A 20,809-nucleotide genomic window follows, 5' to 3' on the forward strand; every position below is an offset into this window, starting at 1 on the left:
ACAATAAATATGGCTTAAGGCCATCTAATAACGATAACAACGGAAGGCTTGGAAGATAAGTGAGTCCATCAACTCCAACGGCATCACTGAGTATAGAACCACGACCTAAAACTCCTTAATCATCGTCTGAAAAGTCTGCAACATTAACGTTGCAGCCCGAAAACGGGTCAGCACATGGAATATGCTGGCAAGGTAACACATAGAGAATAATGGAATGAAACAACTATACTATATGCATATTTGGCTGGTGGAAAGATCTATGGTTACAGTTTTGCATAAAGCCAATTTTTCCCTACTTCAAAGGAATGAAATTTAATTACTATCATGGTAGTTGTTAAACATTGAGAATGGTTGACAGCATTCTCAATCCCAATTAAACATCATCATTAAACATAACCCAACAAAATTAATTTAGAGTAACATGTTGAGATTCACATGATAATCCAGGTACTAGATATTCAAGATGTCCATAACCGGGGACACGGCTAATCATGATTAGTTTATTAAACTCTGCATAGGTTTGCGCACTTTTCCCCACAAGACTCGATCACCTCCGTTTGGTTTCTCACACTACAGGGTGTTTGAGAAGACGGATGACCGAGACATAGTCTTTTAGAAGCGCTAGCACCTTACGACCGGGTAGACCGTACCACCTACATCCCCTACATCTGCTAGTCTACCACTGTAAGAGTTCGCACGACTTAGTCAACTATGCTAGAGCCCATAATAGCTTGAGGCTACACACGGAAGTTTCTAGTATGAATAGTCTCATGATCCCTTTGAGCCTGGGTGGCGGTCCAAAAGAAAACAGGCAAGTCCTGGAATACCCAGGTGCCTCAATGCACCCAGATGTGTGTTTAAGTTGCCACCTTAGATAAACCATTAATTAACAAACTCACATCTGTCATGGATATCACTCATCCGATCCACGTCTACTAGCATAGCATGGCATAATAAGCAAACGTAGAAGTAACTCCCAAAGGCTTGATAATAAATAGGTAATAGGTACTACCTCAACTACTTCCCATCCCACAATTTAATTAGATCCTAATCATGCAATGTGTGAGGATTGATCTAATGCAATAAAACTGGGTAGTAGGAAAAATATGATTAAAGTGTTACTTGCCTTGCTGATGATCCGCGAAACCTAGAGATTCGAAGTAACAGGAGGCGCACTCCGGGTATTCTATCGCAGACAAACAAACAAGCATACAATAAGTACTCATCTAATGCATGGGTAAAACGCAAATAAGAGATGTAAATAGAAGGTTCAACTTAAGAACTCCGGTTGGCAAAAAGAATCAAATCGAACGAAGCAACGAAAGTCAAACGGTGAAAGAAAACAACTTCATTCTACTAATCTGGATCTAGGGCAAATTTTACAGTAGCAAAATCTTGTTTAAGTTGGTTAAACGGATAGAGGGTTTCGAGACGAAACTCCAGGCGCTTGAATCGCCTGATTCCAATAAACGAGCGAAAAGTTATACTAAAACGAAAACCGGATCAGGAATCGCGATCAGAAAAATTGCGGATTTAATCCGAGAAAAAGAAAAACGACGAACGTTCGCTAGAACGAACGAACGGACGAACGCTCACTATTTAAATAAACCGGGAAAAACCGATCTATTTAAAAAAAACCGAAACTAGAAAAAAACCGACGGTAAAACCGAACGGTTTTTCGAAAAAAATAAAAAAACCGGCACGGAAAACGAGGTGGCGGCGGACCTCGGACGGCGGTTCGGCGGCGGCGGCGGAGCGGCGCGGCGGCGGCGGCGGGAGCTGGCGGCTAGGCTTTCGGGGGCTGAGGCGCTGACTCGGCTGGGCCTCTCCCCCGACTTATAAAGCCTTCCCGGGCCGGTGTCCAGGTCGGACACGGCCCATAGGTCGGTTCGTTTTTTTTAAAAAATATTACGTGCATAAGAAAAGGAAAAAGAAATACTAAACGGACTCCAAAAATTCCGAAATAAATTTTCACGGGCTTCTAAAATCAAGCCGCACAAGGTGAACATTTATTTGGGACCTAAATGCAATTTTGAAAAGCGCACATTTTTCCTAAATTCAAATAAAACACCGAAAAACTCCGAAATAGAATCTTATTTGATTTTATTATTTGATCCTCAATATTTCTTTATTTTGGGAAAGTCATTTTATTCCCTCTCTCATATTTTTGTAATAGAAATAATTGATGATAAAATAAATAAAATCAAATGATCCTATTCTCAAAATTTGAGAAAACTCAAATATGAAAATAACGAAACCCCCAACTCTCTCCGTGGGTCCTTGAATTGCTTAGGATTTCTAGGATCAACCAAAATGAAGAAATAAAATATGATATGCATAGATGATCTAATGTATAACATTCCAAATTGAAAATTTGGGATGTTACAAACCTACCCCCTTAAGATGAATCTCGCCCTCGAGATTCGGGTTGGCTAGAAAATAGGTGAGGGTGGTCCTTGAGCAAATCTTCCTCTCGTTCCCAGGTGGCTTCATCCTCTGTGTGGTGGCTCCACTGAACCTTGCAGAACTTGATAACCTTGTTGCAAGTAACTCGGCTGGCAAACTCGAGAATCTTAACTGGTTTCTCCTCATAGGTCAAATCGTTATCCAACTAAATAGTTTCCAATGGCACTATGTCTCTCAAAGGTATGTCAGCCATCTCTGCGTGGCACTTCTTTAACTGAGAAACGTGGAACACATCATGAACTCCTGACAATTCTTCGGGCAATTCCAACTTGTAGGCCACTTCTCCCATACGCTCCAAAACTCGATATGGTCCTACAATTCGTGGCACTAACTTCCCTTTAACTCCAAAACGCTTTGTTCCCCGAAGTGGAGATACTCGAAGATAAGCTCTATCTCCGACTTCATAAATTGTCTCCTTGCGTTTAGAATTTGCATAACTTTTCTGCCTGGACTGGGCTATCTTGAGCCTATCGCGAATCAATTTCACCTTCCGTTCAGACTCCTTAATCAAGTCAGGTCCAAACAACTGGCGGTCTCCAACTTCGTCCCACGACAACGGTGTCCTGCACCTCCTTTCGTACAAAGCTTCGAAAGGGGCCATCTTCAAACTGGCTTGGTAACTATTGTTGTAAGAGAACTCTGCATATGGCAAATTATCGTCCCAACTAGATCCGTAATCTAGCGCACAAGCTCTCAGCATATCCTCCAAAATCTGATTAACTCTCTCGGTCTGTCCATCTGTCTGTGGATGAAAAGCTGTACTGAATTCTAGCCTGGTACCCAAAGTTTCGTGCAACTGCTTCCAGAACTTTGAGGTAAATTGGGTTCCTCTATCTGATACGATACTCCTCGGAACTCCATGCAAACATACGATCCTGTTCATGTATATATTTGCCAACTTAGCACTGGTGTATGTGGTCTTTACCGGGATGAAATGAGCTACTTTCGTCAATCGATCAACTACAACCCAAATTGAGTCATAGCCTGAACGAGTCCTGGGTAATCCCGTGATAAAATCCATGCCTAGATTATCCCACTTCCATTCGGGTATCGTCAATGGTTGTAACAATCCTGCTGGCTTCTGATGCTCTGCCTTTACTCTCTGGCATACATCACAAACTGCTACGTACTCCGCAATATCCTTCTTCATTCCGGTCCACCAGAAAATATCTTTCAAATCCAAATACATCTTGGTATTTCTTGGGTGAATCGAATATGGTGAATCGTGTGCCTCTTGCAATATCAACTTCCTGATCTCCGGGTCATTGGGAACACAAACGCGGTCTTCAAACCATAGGGTATCGTGCTCATCCTCACAAAATCCCTTAGCTTTTCCTTTGCTAAGTTTCTCCTTTATAGCGGCAATCTCTTTGTCGGTCTTCTGAGCTTCCCTGATTCTATCCATCAAGGTTGACTGAATCTCCAATGCTGCTACATAGCCTCTCGGAACTATTTCCAAACATAGCTCATGAAGATTTACTGCTAACTCACTTGGTATTTCTCTCGTCATTAATGTCTTGACATGGCTCTTACGGCTTAATGCGTCAGCTACTACATTAGCTTTTCCGGGGTGATAATGCAATCTCATATCATAATCCTTGATGAGCTCCAACCATCTCCTTTGTCTGAGATTCAACTCCTTCTGTGTGAAAATGTACTTCAAACTCTTATGATCCGTGTACACCTCACAATGATTTCCAATGAGGAAATGCCTCCACGTTTTCAAAGCATGCACTACGGCTGCTAATTCCAAATCATGCGTGGCATAATTCAACTCATGAGGTTTCAGTTGTCTTGAGGCATATGAAACAACTCTCCCTTCCTGCATAAGCACTGCTCCAAGTCCTCGACGTGAAGCGTCGCAATACACCTCATAATCCTTGGTCTGGTCTGGCAAAATCAACACTGGTGAGGTAACCAAACGTTTCTTCAACTCCTGGAAACTAGCCTCACATTCCTCCGTCCATATGAACTTGGTATCTTTCTTCAACAACTCAGTCATAGGCTTCGCAATCTTTGAGAAATTCTCAATAAATCTCCGGTAGTATCCTGCGAGTCCAAGAAAACTCCGGATCTCTCCAACTGTTGTTGGGGCTTCCCACTTGGTCACGGTATCAACTTTAGTGGGATCAACTGCTATACCTTCTCCAGATATAACTTGTCCGAGGAATCCTACTTCCTTCAACCAAAACTCACATTGGCTGAACTTGGCATATAATTGATGTTCTCTGAGCTTTCCAAGTACCAAACGCAAATGCTCCTTATGCTCCTCTTCATGCTTCGAATAAACCAGGATATCATCAATGAACACTACGACGAACTTATCCAAAAATTCCATAAATACTTTGTTCATCATGTTCATAAAATATGCGGGTGCGTTAGTCAGACCAAATGACATAACGGTATACTCATACAGCCCATACCTGGTGGTAAAAGCTGTCATAGGAATATCCTGTTCTCTAATCTTCAACTGGTGGTATCCTAATCGCAGATCGATCTTGGAAAATACCTTAGCTCCTTGCAATCGATCAAACAGATCATTAATCATTGGTAGTGGGTACTTGTTCTTGATTGTTACTTCATTCAATCCTCGATAATCAAGAACCATCCTTAACGATCCATCCTTCTTCTCCACTAGAAGTACTGGCGATCCCCAAGGCGAAGAACTTGGGAGGATATATCCCTTATCCAGTAACTCCTTAATCTGCTTCTTAATTTCCACCAAATCCTTTGCTGGCATCCTATATGGTCTCTTTGATATTGACCCTGTGCCTGGCAATAGCTCAATCAAAAACTCAATATCTCTATCGGGTGGCATGCCTGGCAACTCCTCTGGAAATACTTCAGGGAAATCCCTTACAACTGGTACTTCCTCCTGCACAACTCCTGTTAGGCAATTTACTTGAGTCCTCTTTGGCACATGTCGGGATACATACTTGATCCTTCTCCCTTCTGGGGTGGTAAGCAAAATTGACTTACTAGCACATTCAATATTCCCTTCATACTTTGATAACCAATCCATGCCTAATATCACATCCAATCCTTGGGATTCTAATACTATTAGGTCTGAGGGAAAAACATAGTTACCAATCCTTAATGGTAACCGATCACACCATAGACTAGCCACATACTCTGCTCCAGGCGAGGTTACTAACATGGGTGACCTAAGGGCTTGGGTTGATAGGTTATACTTATCCACAAATCCCCTTGAGATGTATGAATGCGATGCACCAGTATCAAAAAGAACTAGTGCAGTAAATGACTTAACCAGAAACTTACCTATTACTGCATCAGGCTGAGCTTCAACCTCCTCCACGCTAACGTGGTTCACCTGTCCCCTGTTGAAAGGGTTCGGCTTCTTCCCAGAACTTCCATTGCCATTTTGGACTACGGGACATTCATTAGCATAGTGTCCGGTCTTCTAACACTTAAAGCAAGTGACTTGGCTCAGGTCCTTCTTGGCTAGGGTTGATGGGTTGGTGCGATTCTGGCCGTTGCTTCCTCCATTGCCATTACCATTCTTGGTGCCATTGTGATTGTGCGAGCTACCTCCTCCATGGGTATGCTGAAAATGTCCTCCCGGTCTAGGAGTAAAACGTGGCTTCTGCTGAGCTCCTGAATTGTACTTCCCTTGTCCATACTTCCTCTTGCGATTCTCAATTTGCTGCTGCTTCCCTTCAATCATAAGAGCATGATCCACCAACTCCTGGTAGTTGTTGAAGATTGCTACCATCAACTGCATCCTCAACTCATCATTCAGTCCTTCCAGAAACTTCTCCTGCTTAGCTGCATCCGTAGCGACGTCATCTGGTGCATAACGTGCTAACTTACTAAAATCCTCCACATACTGGCCAACTGTCCATCCTCCTTGGCGCAAGTTGCGAAACTCACGCTTCTTCATGGCCATAGCTCCTGTTGAAACATGTGCAGTACGAAAAGCCTGCTGAAACTGGTCCCATGTGACAGTGTCGACAGGGAAAGTGGCTGTGAAATTCTCCCACCATGATGCTGCAGGTCCTTCAAGCTGATGTGCGGCAAACTTCACCTTCTCCGCATCCGTGCATCCTGCTGTGGTCAACTCCCTAGCTGTCTTGCGGAGCCAATCATCTGCTACTATCGGCTCGGTGCTACTGGAAAACACCGGCGGGTTTAGCCTAGGAAAACGGGCTAGGTGGTCAACAGGTGGTGGTGGTGGGTTGTTGTTGTTGTTCCCCTGATTCTGATTCTGAACTAGCAACTGCATGAATGTGTTCTGCTGCTGGATCAACTGGGTGAGCTCCAGTGGAAAGGAAAATCCGGGGTCATGTCTCGGAGGCATCTGAGGGGTTTAGAAAAGATGAGATGTAAGAATAGAGGGGGTATAAAGAGAAAACACTACCCTTATGCACATGAGGCAAAAGCAAACAATTCACTTCATTCAATCAAACAAGGGCATACAATCGATCTAACTATCGCAAAAGTGCTCGGACTACTATATTTACATGGTGGACTACTACTACTGATGAGGGGGTCTACTAGAAATATTCTTCGGTGGCAGACTCGTCTGCTCCAGCTTCATCAACATAGTCATCATCGCTACTATCTGGATCCGAGTCGGTGTCGTCGATGATGATGTAGTCTTCCGGGCTAATCTCCTTGGGTTCTTCGTTTTCATCCACTGGTGTATGGCCTCCCATAAATATTCCAATCTTCTTGATCAGGTCGTCATTCTTCTCCACCAATACTTCAATTTCTTCTTCATAATCTTCACGTGTAGCCTTGAGTTCTTCCTCCAGTTCCTTGATTCTTGTCTTAGCCTTCTTCAGATCTATCATGTCGGCGCACATCTGGTTCTCCTGTCGTCGAATGTGCTGGTTTAACTCCTGGATAAAAGCTGCAATTGATCTATCCTTCCGGGTGCTGATCATCTCCCAGTGCTCATCTCGGCGCCCACAAATCTGGTAGATAGTATCCTTGAGATCATTGCGATAGACTTCTCCAATGCGTCCCATGGCGATGTGAGCTGCCATGCTCTTTCCTAGACTCCAAGTTGGTGCATCAAAAGAAAACTCTATGGGCTCAGTGACTGGCATGAACGTCCTTCCTGGAACTTGAACTTGAATCATCCAGCGCTCTTCTTCAGGTAAAGTGGCGTTGTAGGTTCCGGTGAAGCTTGGTACTCCTATATTCAGGTATCTAGTGACTTCCTTCAAGTGATATCCAAAGGGTGTATCTTCATCCGGTTGCGTGAACTTGTTCCTTGCATCCGCCATCCTAAAGAGTAGAAAAGATGAGAAGTCAGAAGAGAAGAGAGTGAAAAGTGATCTAGGTCTTTTAGCTTAGTGGTCGTGTCCTACAGTCAGCGTGTGCTCTGATACCATCTCTGTAGCGACCAGACCTCAAACAGTCTGATCTCTGTGCTCCGGTGTCATCCCTGGATCAGTAATGCTGACACCACACAGTACTTGGAGGATTTATAGCAGAGTAGCAATCACACACTTATTACATCGAGTGTCTCATAAGAGAACTTATTACAATAAATATGGCTTAAGACCATCTAATAACGATAACAGCGGAAGGCTTGGAAGATAAGTGAGTCCATCAACTCCAACGGCATCACTGAGTATAGAACCACGACCAAAAACTCCTTAATCATCTTCTGAAAAGTCTGCAACATTAACGTTGCAGCCCGAAAACGGGTCAGCACATGGAATATGCTGGCAAGGTAACACATAGAGAATAATTGAATGAAACAGCTATACTATATGCATATTTGGTTGGTGGAAAGCTCTATGGTTACAGTTTTGCATAAAGCCAATTTTTCCCTACTTCAAAGGAATGAAATTTAATTACTATCATGGTAGTTTTTAAACATTGAGAATGGTTGACAGCATTCTCAATCCCAATTAAACGTCATCATTAAACATAACCCAACAAAATTAATTTAGAGTAACATGTTGAGATTCACATGATACTCCAGGTACTAGATACTCAAGATGTCCATAACCGGGGACACAGCTAATCATGATTAGTTTATTACACTCTGCAGAGGTTTGTGCACTTCTCCCTACAAGACTCGATCGCCTCCGTTTGGTTTCTCGCACTACAGGGTGTTTGAGAAGACGGATGACCGAGACATAGTCTTTCAGAAGCGCTAGCACCTTACGATCGGGTAGACCGTACCCCCTACATCCCCTACATCTGCTAGTCTACCATTGTAAGAGTTCGCATGACTTTGTCAACTATGCTAGAGCCCATAATAGCTTGTGGCTGCATATGGAAGTTTCTAGTATGAATAGTCTCATGATCCCTATGAGCCTGGGTGGCGGTCCAAAAGAAAACAGGCAAGTCCTGGAATACCCAGGTGCCTCAATCCACCCAGATGTGTGTTTAATTTGCCACCTTAGATAAACCATTAATTAAAAAACTCAGATCTGTCATGGATATCACTCACCCAATCCACGTCTACTAGCATAGCATGGCATAATAAGCAAACGTAGAAGTAACTCCCAAAGGTTTGATAATAAACAGGTAATAGGTACTACCTCAACTACTTCCCATCCCACAATTTAATTAGATCCTAATCATGCAATGTGTGAGGATTGATCTAATGCAATAAAACTGGGTAGTAGGAAAAATATGATCAAAGTATTACTTGCCTTGCTGATGATCCGCGAAACCTAGAGATTCGAAGTAATATGCAGCGCACTCCGGGTATTCTATCACAGACAAACAAACAAGCATACAATAAGTACTCATCTAATGCACGGGTAAAACGCAAATAAGAGATCTAACCAGAAGGTTCAACTTAAGAACTCCGGTTGGCAAAAAGAATCAAATCGAACGAAGCAACGAAAGTCAAACGGCGAAAGAAAACAACTTCGTTCTACTAATCTGGATCTAGGGCAAATTTTACAGTAGCAAAATCTTGTTTAAGTTGGTTAAACATATAGAGGGTTTCGAGACGAAACTCCAGGCGCTTGACTCGCCTGATTCCGATAAACGAGCGAAAAGTTATACTAAAACGAAAATCGGATCAGGAATCGCGATCAGAAAAATCGCGGATTTAATCCGAGAAAAAGAAAAACGACGAACGTTTGCTAGAATGAACGAACGGACGAACGTTCACTATTTAAATAAACCGGAAAAACCGATCTATTTAAAAGAACTGAAACTAGAAAAAAAACCGATAGAAAAACCGGACGCTTTTTCGAAAAAAAATTAAAAAAACCAGCATGGAAAACGAAACATTTATTTGGGACCTAAATGCAATTTTGAAAAATGCACATTTTTCCTAAATTTAAATAAAACACCGAAAGAATCCGAAATAAAATCTTATTTGATTTTATTATTTGATCCTCAATATTTCTTTATTTTGGGAAAGTCATTTTATTCCCTCTCTCATATTTTTGTAATAGAAATAATTGATGATAAAATAAATAAAATCAAATGATCTTATTCTCGAAATTTGAGAAAACTCAAATATGAAAATAACGAAACCCCCAACTCTCTCCGTGGGTCCTTGAGTTGCATAGGATTTCTAGGATCAACCAAAATGCAGAAATAAAATATGATATGCATAGATGATCTAATGTATAACATTCCAAATTGAAAATTTGGGATGTTACAGTTTTCAATAATCTCTCTTCTTCATGCTCTGAAAGGTTAGCACTAATAATAACAGGATATATTTTCTTTTCATCAACATAAGCATATTTAAGAGTATCAGGTAACGGTTTAAGCTCAAACACGGGATCACCCTTGGGTGGAGGAGGATACCCTAGGATTTCAACAGGCAAGTTGTGTTTTAGAATAGGTCCCTGTTTAAAGAATACTTCATCTATTTCCCTTCTTTCATTCATATACATATCGTTTTCATGGTCTAGCAAATATTGTTCTAAAGGATCACTAGGAGGTACGACAATAGAAGCAAGACCAATAATTTCATCTTTACTAGGCAATTCTTCTTCACGGTGTTGTATAGGAAATTTAGAAAAGTTGAACTCATGAGGCATATAACCTAAACCAATAGTAATAACATCCTTTTTGCAGTCTATCCTAGCATTAACTGTGTTTAAGAAGGGTCTACCAAATATAATGGGACAAAAGCTATCTTGTGGGGAACCAAGAACAAGAAAATCAGCAGGATATTTAGTTTTCCCACACAAAACTTCAACATCTCTAACAATTCCAATTGGTGAAATAGTATCTCTATTGGCAAGTTTAATTGTGACATCAATATCTTCTATCTCAGCAGGTGCAATATCATGCATAATTTCTTTGTATAAGTCATGAGGTATAGCACTAACACTGGCACCCATATCACATAAGCCATGATAATAATGATCTCCTATTTTAACAAAAATAACAGGCATGCCTACCACAGGTCTATGTTTATCTTTAGCATAAGGTTTAGCAATTCTAGCAGTTTCATCACGGAAATGAATAACATGCTCATCAATATTATCAGACAAGAGATCTTTAACAATAGCAATATTAGGTTCAACTTTAACTTGCTCAGGAGGTGTATAAGTTCTAATATTGCTTTTACGAACCACATTTGAAGCTTTAGCATGATCTTTTATCCTAACAGGAAAAGGTGGTTTCTCAATATAAGCAGTAGGAATAATAGGATCGTTATAAGTGACAGTCTTTTCTTCAACTTTAATAGGTGCAACTACTTTTCCTTCTATGGGAGGATGATATTTAAACCACTTCTCCTTAGGGAGATTGATGGAGTCCTGGATTAGGGGGTGTTCGGATAGCCGAATTATACCTTCAGCCGGACTCCTGGACTATGAAGATACAAGATTGAAGACTCCGTCCCGTGTCCGGAAGGGACTTTCCTTGGCGTGGAAGGCAAGCTTGGCGATACGGAAGATCAGATCTCCTACCATTGTAACCGACTTTATGTAACCCTAACCCTCTTCGGTGTTTATATAAACCGGAGGGTTTTAGTCCGTAGGACAACATACACATCAACAATCATACCATAGGCTAGCTTCTAGGGTTTAGCCTCTCTGATCTCGTGGTAGATCAACTCTTGTAATACCCATATCATCAATATTAATCAAGCAGGACGTAGGGTTTTACCTCCATCGAGAGGGCCCGAACCTGGGTAAAACTTCGTGTCCCCTGCCTCCTGTTACCATCCGGCCTAGACGCACAGTTCGGGACCTCCTACCCGAGATCCGCCAGTTTTGACACCGACATTGGTGCTTTCATTGAGAGTTCCTCTGTGCCGTCACCGTCAGGCCCGATGGCTCCTACGATCATCAATGGAGATGCAGTCCAGGGTGAGAACTTCCTCCCCGGACAGATCTTCATCTTTGGTGGCTTCGCACTGCGGGCCAATTCACTTGGCCATCTAGAGCAGATCGAAAGCTACGCCCCTGGCCGTCAGGTCAGATTCGGAAGTTTAAACTACACGGTCGACATCCGCGGGGACTAGATCTTCGACGGATACGAACCACTGCTGAGTGCGCCACACTGTCACGACGAGCACGATCTAGCTCTGCTGCCGAACAGCGCCCTGGAGGCCGCACCCGCATCAGTTCCGACCCTTAGTTCGGAGCCTAACATGCCGATCGAGGATGGGCGGTTGGACGCCACCTCGGGGGTTGTGATCCTAACGGCGGTTGAGCCGAACACCAACCCCGTACTCTGCAAGACTCGTGACTCCATGGAGCCGGATTATTCTCCAGCTTCCGAACCCTCTGTGCCCCTGCCGATCGAATCCGATTGGGCGCCGATCATGGAGCTCACGGTCGCGGACGTCTTTCAGCACTCGCCTTTCGGCGATATCCTGAAGTCACTGAAATCTCTCTCTCTTTATCGGGAGAGCCCTGGCCGGACTACGGTCAGCAAGGTTGGGATTCAGACGATGAAGAAATTCAAAGCCCACCCACCACCCACTTGATAGCCACTGTCGATGATTTAACCGACATGCTTGACTTCAACTCCGACGACATTGACGGTATGGACGCCGATGAAGGAGACGATGAAGAACCAGCGCCTATCGAGCCTTGGAACGCCACCTCATCATATGACGTATACATGGTGGACGCACCCAAAGATGACGACGATGAGCGGAAGGACGCACCGAAGGATTGTTCCCTCGAAAAGCAGTCAAAGCGGCGACGCAAGCGCCGCCCCAAATCCCGCCTCGACAGAAATAGCGATCACACTGATCCAGCACTGGAGCAGGGTGAACCGCTGCAAGACAACGACAATCCGGATAATCAAAGCGAACAAACAAATCCTATCAATGATAATGGTCCGGACGACATAATGCCGGACAGGCACTCGGAGTAGCAGAATGCCCGTAAAAGGCTCGTTGCCACCGCAAGGAGCCTCAAAAAGCAGAAGCGGAGGCTCAATGCCGCGCAAAACACGCTCCAATTCAGATGGAGCAAAATACTCAACACTGTAGCAAGGTACGGCGACAATCACCCCTCCAAGAGCTACCCAAAGAGGAAGCTGCTACCCGAATTCGATGAGGAGGCCTCAGACCCCCCACAACCAAATATCAAAGCAGCCACCTGGTCGGATAGACGACCCATCTACCACCACAGAACGACATTCAATGCCACTCACAATACAACACGTGACCCATGCGAGGGCTCGCACCCAAAGGACGGTGCAACAAGATCCATCTATGGACCACGCAAGCGTGCCCCAGCATACAATGCAACACAACAAACATCCGAACAACGCGGCACACCCAGCTACAGGGGTGCCGCACACCCCCTATGTTTCACCGATGAGGTGCTGGACCATGAATTTCCAGAGGGATTCAAGCCCGTAAACATAGAGGCATACGACGGAACGACGGACCCTGGGGTCTGGATTGAGGACTATATCCTTCATATACATATGGCTCGAGGGGATGATCTCCATGCCATCAAGTACTTACCTCTCAAACTCAAAGGGCCAGCTCATCACTGGCTCAAAGGCCTCCCCGAAAGCTCCATTGGAAGTTGGGAAGAGCTCGAAGACGCCTTTCGGGCAAACTTTCAAGGGACTTATGTCCAACCTCCGGATGCGGATGACCTGAGTCACATAACTCAATAGCTCGGAGAGTCAGTCCGATAGCTTTGGAATAGGTTTCTTACTAAAAAGAACCAGATTGTCGACTGTCCGGACACCGAAGCCTTAGTGGCTTTCAAGCACAGTGTCCGCGACGAATGGCTCGCCAGACACCTCGGCCAAAACAAGCCGAGAACGACATTAACAAACCTCATGACCCGCTTTTACGCGGGTGAGGACAGCTGGCTAGCCAGATGCAGGACCAGCGACCCCAGTACATCTGAAGTTAGAGATGGAAACGGGAAATCACGACGCAACAGCAATAACAAACGCCGGAATAAAGAAGACAGCATGAAGGGCACGACAGTAAATGCCGGATTCAAAGTCCCTCGGCCAAACCAAAAGCGGCCCTCCAAAGGCACCAGGGATGAACTGTCCAGCCTCAACAAAATTCTGGATCAAGTATGTCAGATCCATAGTACCCCTAGCAAACCTGCTAATCATACCCACAGAGAATGTTGGGTCTTCAAGCAGTCCGGCAAGCTCAACGTCGTACACAAGGGGGAGGATACACCAAGTAAGGACGAGGACGAATCTCCCAAGCAAGACAAGGGAGAACAAAAGAAATTTCCACCCGAAGTCAAAACAGTAAATGTGTTACACATGATCAAGAGAAAAAACAATGCGGCACTCCCAGAAAAATATACGCAAGTGCTTGTCACCGCGAAGTTGTCAGGACCCCGACTCAATGCCACATCGATCTAGCATGTAACACCTCATATCACTTTGCGGCCTCACGCACGGTATTCCCACGGGTGTCGCCTTACCTTTACCCGGGACCGTTTGCGCCTGTTGGCACACGTATATGACAGTGTCGCTAGCATCCATATGATAAGGAGCCCGGGCTGACATGGCTAGTCGTAAACCCAAAGTGGCACAAACTTACAGGGACAGGCATCCGTGACCCAGCATCGAACATGTCGGTCATCAGCGAGTGAATCTAGGCTGTAGCACTGGGCTAGCAGGACTCCGGTGAACCGGGCTGTAGCGGGCTAACAGGACTCCGGTATTCATCGCGTGACATTTCCCCGAAGGGACAGACACAGGAACGAAGAAGGACACATGCCGGCCAGCCTAAGTGTTCCGGAGCAGTAGCAAGCTACCATGGCTCGGTGGAAACACTAGGAGACATTTCCCGGTAAGAGAGGATACTAAAGATAATCAACTAGATAGTAAGATCCCACACATACCAAGCATTTCAATAACATACACACAATATGCTCGATATGTGCAATACAACATGGCATCACAAAATGACTCTGCGACTCAAGTAGTTTATCCAATAGGCTCCGAGGAGCGAGATATTACAAACATGGGTCTCATGACCCAACATTCAGAGCATACAAATCAAAACACAAGTGGAAGCTATCATGTCTGAGTACAGACATCTATAAATGAAAAAGGCTGAGAAGCCTGACTATCTACCAGATCCTACCGAGGGCACAAGATCGTAGCTGAGGTAACAAGCTAAACGTCGAAGTCCACGCGGAACTACTAGCGAGACCGAAGTCTCTCTGCAAAAACATAAATTAAGCAACGTGAGTACAAATGTACCCAGCAAGACTTACATCAGAACTAACTACATATGCATCATTATCAACAAAGGGGAGGGTGGGGTTTAACTGCAGCAAGCCAGCTTTGACTCGGGGGCTATCCTGAACTACGACTGCAAGTAACTCTTTTGAGGTGGCGCACACGAGTCCACATATTCACCATATCAATACACCACTATGGATCCGCTCCCGTCTCCCTACGAGAACGCCATCCATAGCACTCACGCTTATCTTGCGTATTTTAGAGTATCCACTTTCACTTGTCTATGAACTGATATAAGCAACCCAGAAGTCCTTTACCATGGACACGGCTATTCAAATAGATGATGTTAACCCTGCAGGGGTGTACTTCTTCATACATGTTTCCACCACTTAGCGTCTGCACACGACATGTGCTCGGCAGACTTCAAGCGAAAGCCGACGTGGGTGTAGACCACGACCTACCTAAACACTCAAGTCTCTAGTCCAGGTTTATCGCCTATTCGGGTTCCATCCATGAGGAGATCCGGCCGGAGTTTCGCTCACAGCCCCAAACAATGTGAACAGGGTTCCGTGACACCAAACGGGCGCCCGGTATACCCGGCCACGTGCCTACCGCATCACAGCCCACCCCTACGGTCAGCGCTGTCCACGGCCTCCAGCATACTACAAGCACCAGAAACTACTTGCAACTCCTGGACAGAGGACAAGGGTGAATAAGAAGTCGAGCGGGGTCATATTTCAGGGCCCAATGTATGGTAGTAGCTGAATCATGGATCACAAACACAGAACTCAGTTCCTGAGGACGGCTTCAATGAGACAACCCACCATGTACTCCTACATGGCCTCTCACCGATACCTTTTACCAAATCGTGTTCACACACTTAGCTCACACATAGTAGGACATGTTCACACACCTCTGATTCATCCCCGATGAATCAGACCTGACTCAACTCTAAGCAGTAGCAGGCATGACAAACAAACATGAATGAGTAGGCACAACAGGGCTCAAACAACTCCTACTCATACTAGTGGGTTTCATCTATTTACTGTGGAATGACAGGTCATGCAAAGGATAAAGGGGTTCAGCTACCGCAGCAAGTAACAGATGAATCGTTGTTGTCCTAATGCAGTAAAAGAGAGCAGGAGCGAGAGAGTGGGATTGTATCAGAATGAACAAGGGGTTTTGCTTGCCTGGCACTTCTGAAGATAATATAGTTCTTCATCGGTGTCATCGATCACATCGCCGGTACACGTCTATCGAGAGGGGACAATTACCGGCAAACAAGGAAGAACGCAATCAATGCAATGCGACAATATGATGCATGAATGTGACATGGCAATATGATGTGATTTGTGCTGATGCAACTAAACCAGATTAAATGAAGTTGGTTTGAATACAAGATTCAAATTCAAACTCCATATGTGATTATTCAAATGCCATTTAATTGATTTGTGCTATACAGCAGCTATAAGTTGTTCTAACATGCATGAAAATGGTACAGATGGGTTCCTTGAATTTTTCTGATAATTTTCCATATATAAAATATTTAATTTGGGGTTACGGTTGAATTTCTATGATTTTTAGAAGTTTATACAATTTTCTGAAATTTCCTGAATAATATAAATCCAGAAATGAATTATGGCGTCAGCACCACGTCACGGTGACGTCAGCAGGGTCAACTGGGCGCCCCAGGTCAAACCTGACGTGTGGGGGCCACACGTCAGTGACACAGGACCTAATGCCGGTCAAACCCAGCGCTGACTGGGGTTTGACCAGGGGTGGGGCCCATAGTCAGTGGCCTAGGGGGTTGGTTAGTGCGTCATTAGTGGCTAATGACAGCGCCACGTCACTGGCCACCGGAGTTCGGCCGGCGGCGACCCGAAACGCGACGGATGTTTGCCGGGACTGCGCTACAGACGGCGGCTGGGCAAGAGAAGGGCACAGGGAGGAGGCCCTCACTCGCGCGCATCTAGTGGTGGTGGAGGCCGGGTCTATCGTGGCCGGAGCCAACGACGGCGAGCTCCAAGACGGCAGCCGAAGTTCGGCCATGTGTGGGGTTGGGGCTGCGGCGCGCTAGGGGAGGAGCTGATGGTCCAGATGGCATCCGCGGGCCACCAGAAGCACGCTGGTGCCACGGGTTCGAGCAGAGGGGCTCAGGTCAGGAGAGCTACGCGGCCATGGCGGACGGCGTTGCTCGGGAATGTGGGCGGGGGTGCTACGGCACGGGAACGAGCAAAACGAAGGAGGGGAAACAGAGTGGAGCTCACGTGGATCCCGTAGAGGTGGACGGCGGGCTCGGGGAAGGCCGAATGGCGACGAATTTGAAGACGGCGATCCTCGGTGGCCGAGGAGGGGAACAGCGAGGCTAGCGGCATCCAGGGGCTCTTCTGGTCGCGCGAGACGACGAGGAGGACGAGGGAGGACCGGCGGAGCTCGGGAGCACGTCGGAGAAGAGAGGGGTGGCGTTGGCCGCGAGGGGGCTCGTCGGTGGCGGCGGCTCCGTTCGGTCCGGGCGAGAGAGAGAGGGAGCAGGGGAGGATAGGGATGGAGGGAGAGACACGGGGGAGTGAGAGAGGGTCGAGGGGTCGGGGCGTCTCCGTGGCATCTTCCAGGAGGACCGGGGAAGCAGGAGGTGGCCGGAAAGCAGGAGGTGGCCGGGGCCTCTCGGGCGTGCGCCACGCCTCGCCTCTGCCTACTGGCAGAGGAAGACGACAGGGGGGGGGGTGGATATGGGCTGGGCCAGGTAAGTGGCGCCAGGTAAGCCCAGGTAAGTTTCTATTCTTTTTTATATTTTGTTCTGTGTTGTTTCAGTTTAGTAAAATACTAAACCATTTTATAAAATCCTGAAAATAGTTATGTGGCTAGAACTAAAATATACCAAACCACATAAAATGTTCCAGTAATTATTGGACATATATTATTTATATATCAAATATATATCCAATGCAAATAGTTATTGAATTAATTCAAAGGCCCAAAATAAATGTTTTAGTCACTCCAAAAATATTGGTTTGCATTATATTCTTGCCAATATTTTCAAAGCTGAAAAGGAACATTTCCTTGGACTTCTTTGAGAAGATTTTAATGTTGATCATTTTTAGAAGGTTTCTGAGGCTTTGAAAATTCCCCAATTCAAATTTCATTTGAATTTAAACATGATGCACACATGAGGGTCTAGCCTAGTGCATAACAGGACCAGGGATGTGACAACTCACCCCCACTAAACAAAAATCTCGTCCCGAGATTCAAGCGTAGGGTAAGGATGAAGGGGAAACGCAAACTAGTATAATCTTCATGATCCAGGTTGCACTCCAACTGAACGTTGATTCGCTCACCATCATTATCTTGATGTCTTGTTCCGAGAACTCCAACCAACATGACAACGAGAGGAAAAAAAGATTCTGGAAGGATCGATCTTCTCAAAGGTCGAACAACTCACGGAATGAGACATAGAACCATCTCTTGGGTTGAGACACGAGATACACATCAAGAGGGGTGGAAAGAAACGGATGACGAAGGTTCACTAGGTGGACAACAATTCCACACTTAAGAAGGTGGTAAACGATTGTCCACGTAGCGAGAAGTTGAGTTGCCATGATACCACGACGAAACATCCTGGAGGAGGGTGATTCATAGATTATTTCCTTAAGTGGCAAAAAGAATTACCTTTGATTCAGAGATCATTGAAAACCTTTATACCAGCCTAAGGCAATTCTCAAGCGATCATTTGGCGGGGGTCGGTAGAATGTCATACTCGGACTTGGATGATGTGGATTACCTTGTTGAAGACAACGTAATGGATGAATTTGCTTATCACCGGAAATGGAAGAGACCCATGGTAGAATGGCACATTGGCGGTGCAAGCTAGGAACAAAATGCAAATGCTGGGAATGATTCTGGTAACTAGGGAAGAACCCAACAATAAAGAGTGGATTCACTGTTTGAAAAGGTCATAGCATTGCCGAGGAAACTGAGAGGAATCCCAGTTAGAGCCGATGATAACACGTAGCGCTTGTGCGTGCTCTCAAGAACTTGAGCATTTCCATAATCATCAAGGTTTTACCAACATCTGTGTCAAGGATCCTGGCAACACAACTTGCTACCATGATGAATGATGATGGATGATGCAGATGCAAAGGAAGATAACACTTTCTCAGATTTCACCCTAGCAATGCCAAGGAAAGAAAATCTGGATGATCGACCGAGAGACATTTAGCACTCCGCTTCTAATGTTCTCCTTGATGTGCTAGTATATCCCATTCATAGATATGGTTTGATAACTAGAACATCAAGTAAAAGGTCAGACTTCGGGAGCAATAGAATCCATAAGGAACAGTTACGGAGGTAAATCCTACGAAATCCTTATGGGGAGGTGGCCAACTTCTTCAATCAAGATACTACAATAATAGGTCTTTCGGCTGGGTGGTGCTGGCCACGACATCCACTTTACCAGTTATCGAGGAACCAATATTATAGTTCTTGGGGAAATGTTCCAACCATCATATCTGCCTGAGATTCAGATCTGGTTGGTGTCAGGATATTCCAGACTCATCGAGTCTAGGAAGAAAAATGAAAGTTTGCAACACAAATCGACGAGATGACGTTGCGGGATTCTCGGGAGATGAACTACGATAGCAAGCTCCAAAACATGAGCTGGTTCTGCTACAAACATGTGAACACGTTGTCCCAGACAAGCATGCCCACATGGTAGTCTTACAATAAAACACTACCGAGTTCTGGTTGGGAACCATCAGCGAGGATATCGAAGTTCTTTCATAAGTCCGGATTAGCTCTTATGAAGATACTCCTTCTCCTTGAACAAATCAGTCAGTGGCTTGGTGTGCTAGGATACACATATGGAATGAAGGTTGCAAGTCTCCAGACCACAGAATACTTCACACGTGTGCATGACTGACTTGCGATGATTCCAGAGGAAGCAACATTGACTTTCTCGAGTCCACGGCGGCAACTTGCATCAAATGCACATGAACTAGAGGAAGTCACTTCTTACATCCGAACATATGCTTCATGAGCTAGCATGAACAAATGCTTTCAAAAGTTTCCAACACTAGCTTAATGTTCAGCAAAATTGTGGAGAAGACAAGGATGTTGTCAATGGGCACAACAAGAATTCATCTGGGTTTCCTTTTAAAAGGAATTCCATAGTTAAGTGAACAAGTGATAGCATTGGTCAGACCCAAAAGATATAATGGTGTATGCTCGAGGGATCAACCACGAGTAAGACAACATTACGAATATCGTTGGTTCTGGTCTGATTGGATGATAGCCCATACTCCAATCAAAGGTTGGATAAAAATGATAGGTCCATTAACTGCTCACAAGGTTCAGTCGATGAAAATATCAACTTTCTTCAACACATACAAGACATCCCTTATAATGAACTATATCGGACAAGCTTCTATCTTCCAACTCTCCAAGTTGATGCATAGCTTAACCAACTAGCTCAGGGGTATCCAACACGGATTCTTGGAGAAAGGGTGGTTTACAGGATAAACCAACTTGATCATGAGCTCAACATAACAGTCAGGTGACAACCTGGTGATACTTTCGAGAAGATATCCGGAAAATCACGAACCACCGATATGTTACTAAGCTCGAGAACAATCCTGCTTTTCAGGGCAAGACGATATGATCAATAGGGCAAGGATTTGAAATAATCCTAACTCATCGATTGAGGAGTGAACCAGGAGAATGGACTAGGTAGCACGATCAATCTTAG

This window comes from Triticum dicoccoides, chromosome 2A (assembly GCF_002162155.2).
Source record: "Triticum dicoccoides isolate Atlit2015 ecotype Zavitan chromosome 2A, WEW_v2.0, whole genome shotgun sequence".
Lineage (NCBI taxonomy): Eukaryota > Viridiplantae > Streptophyta > Magnoliopsida > Poales > Poaceae > Triticum > Triticum dicoccoides.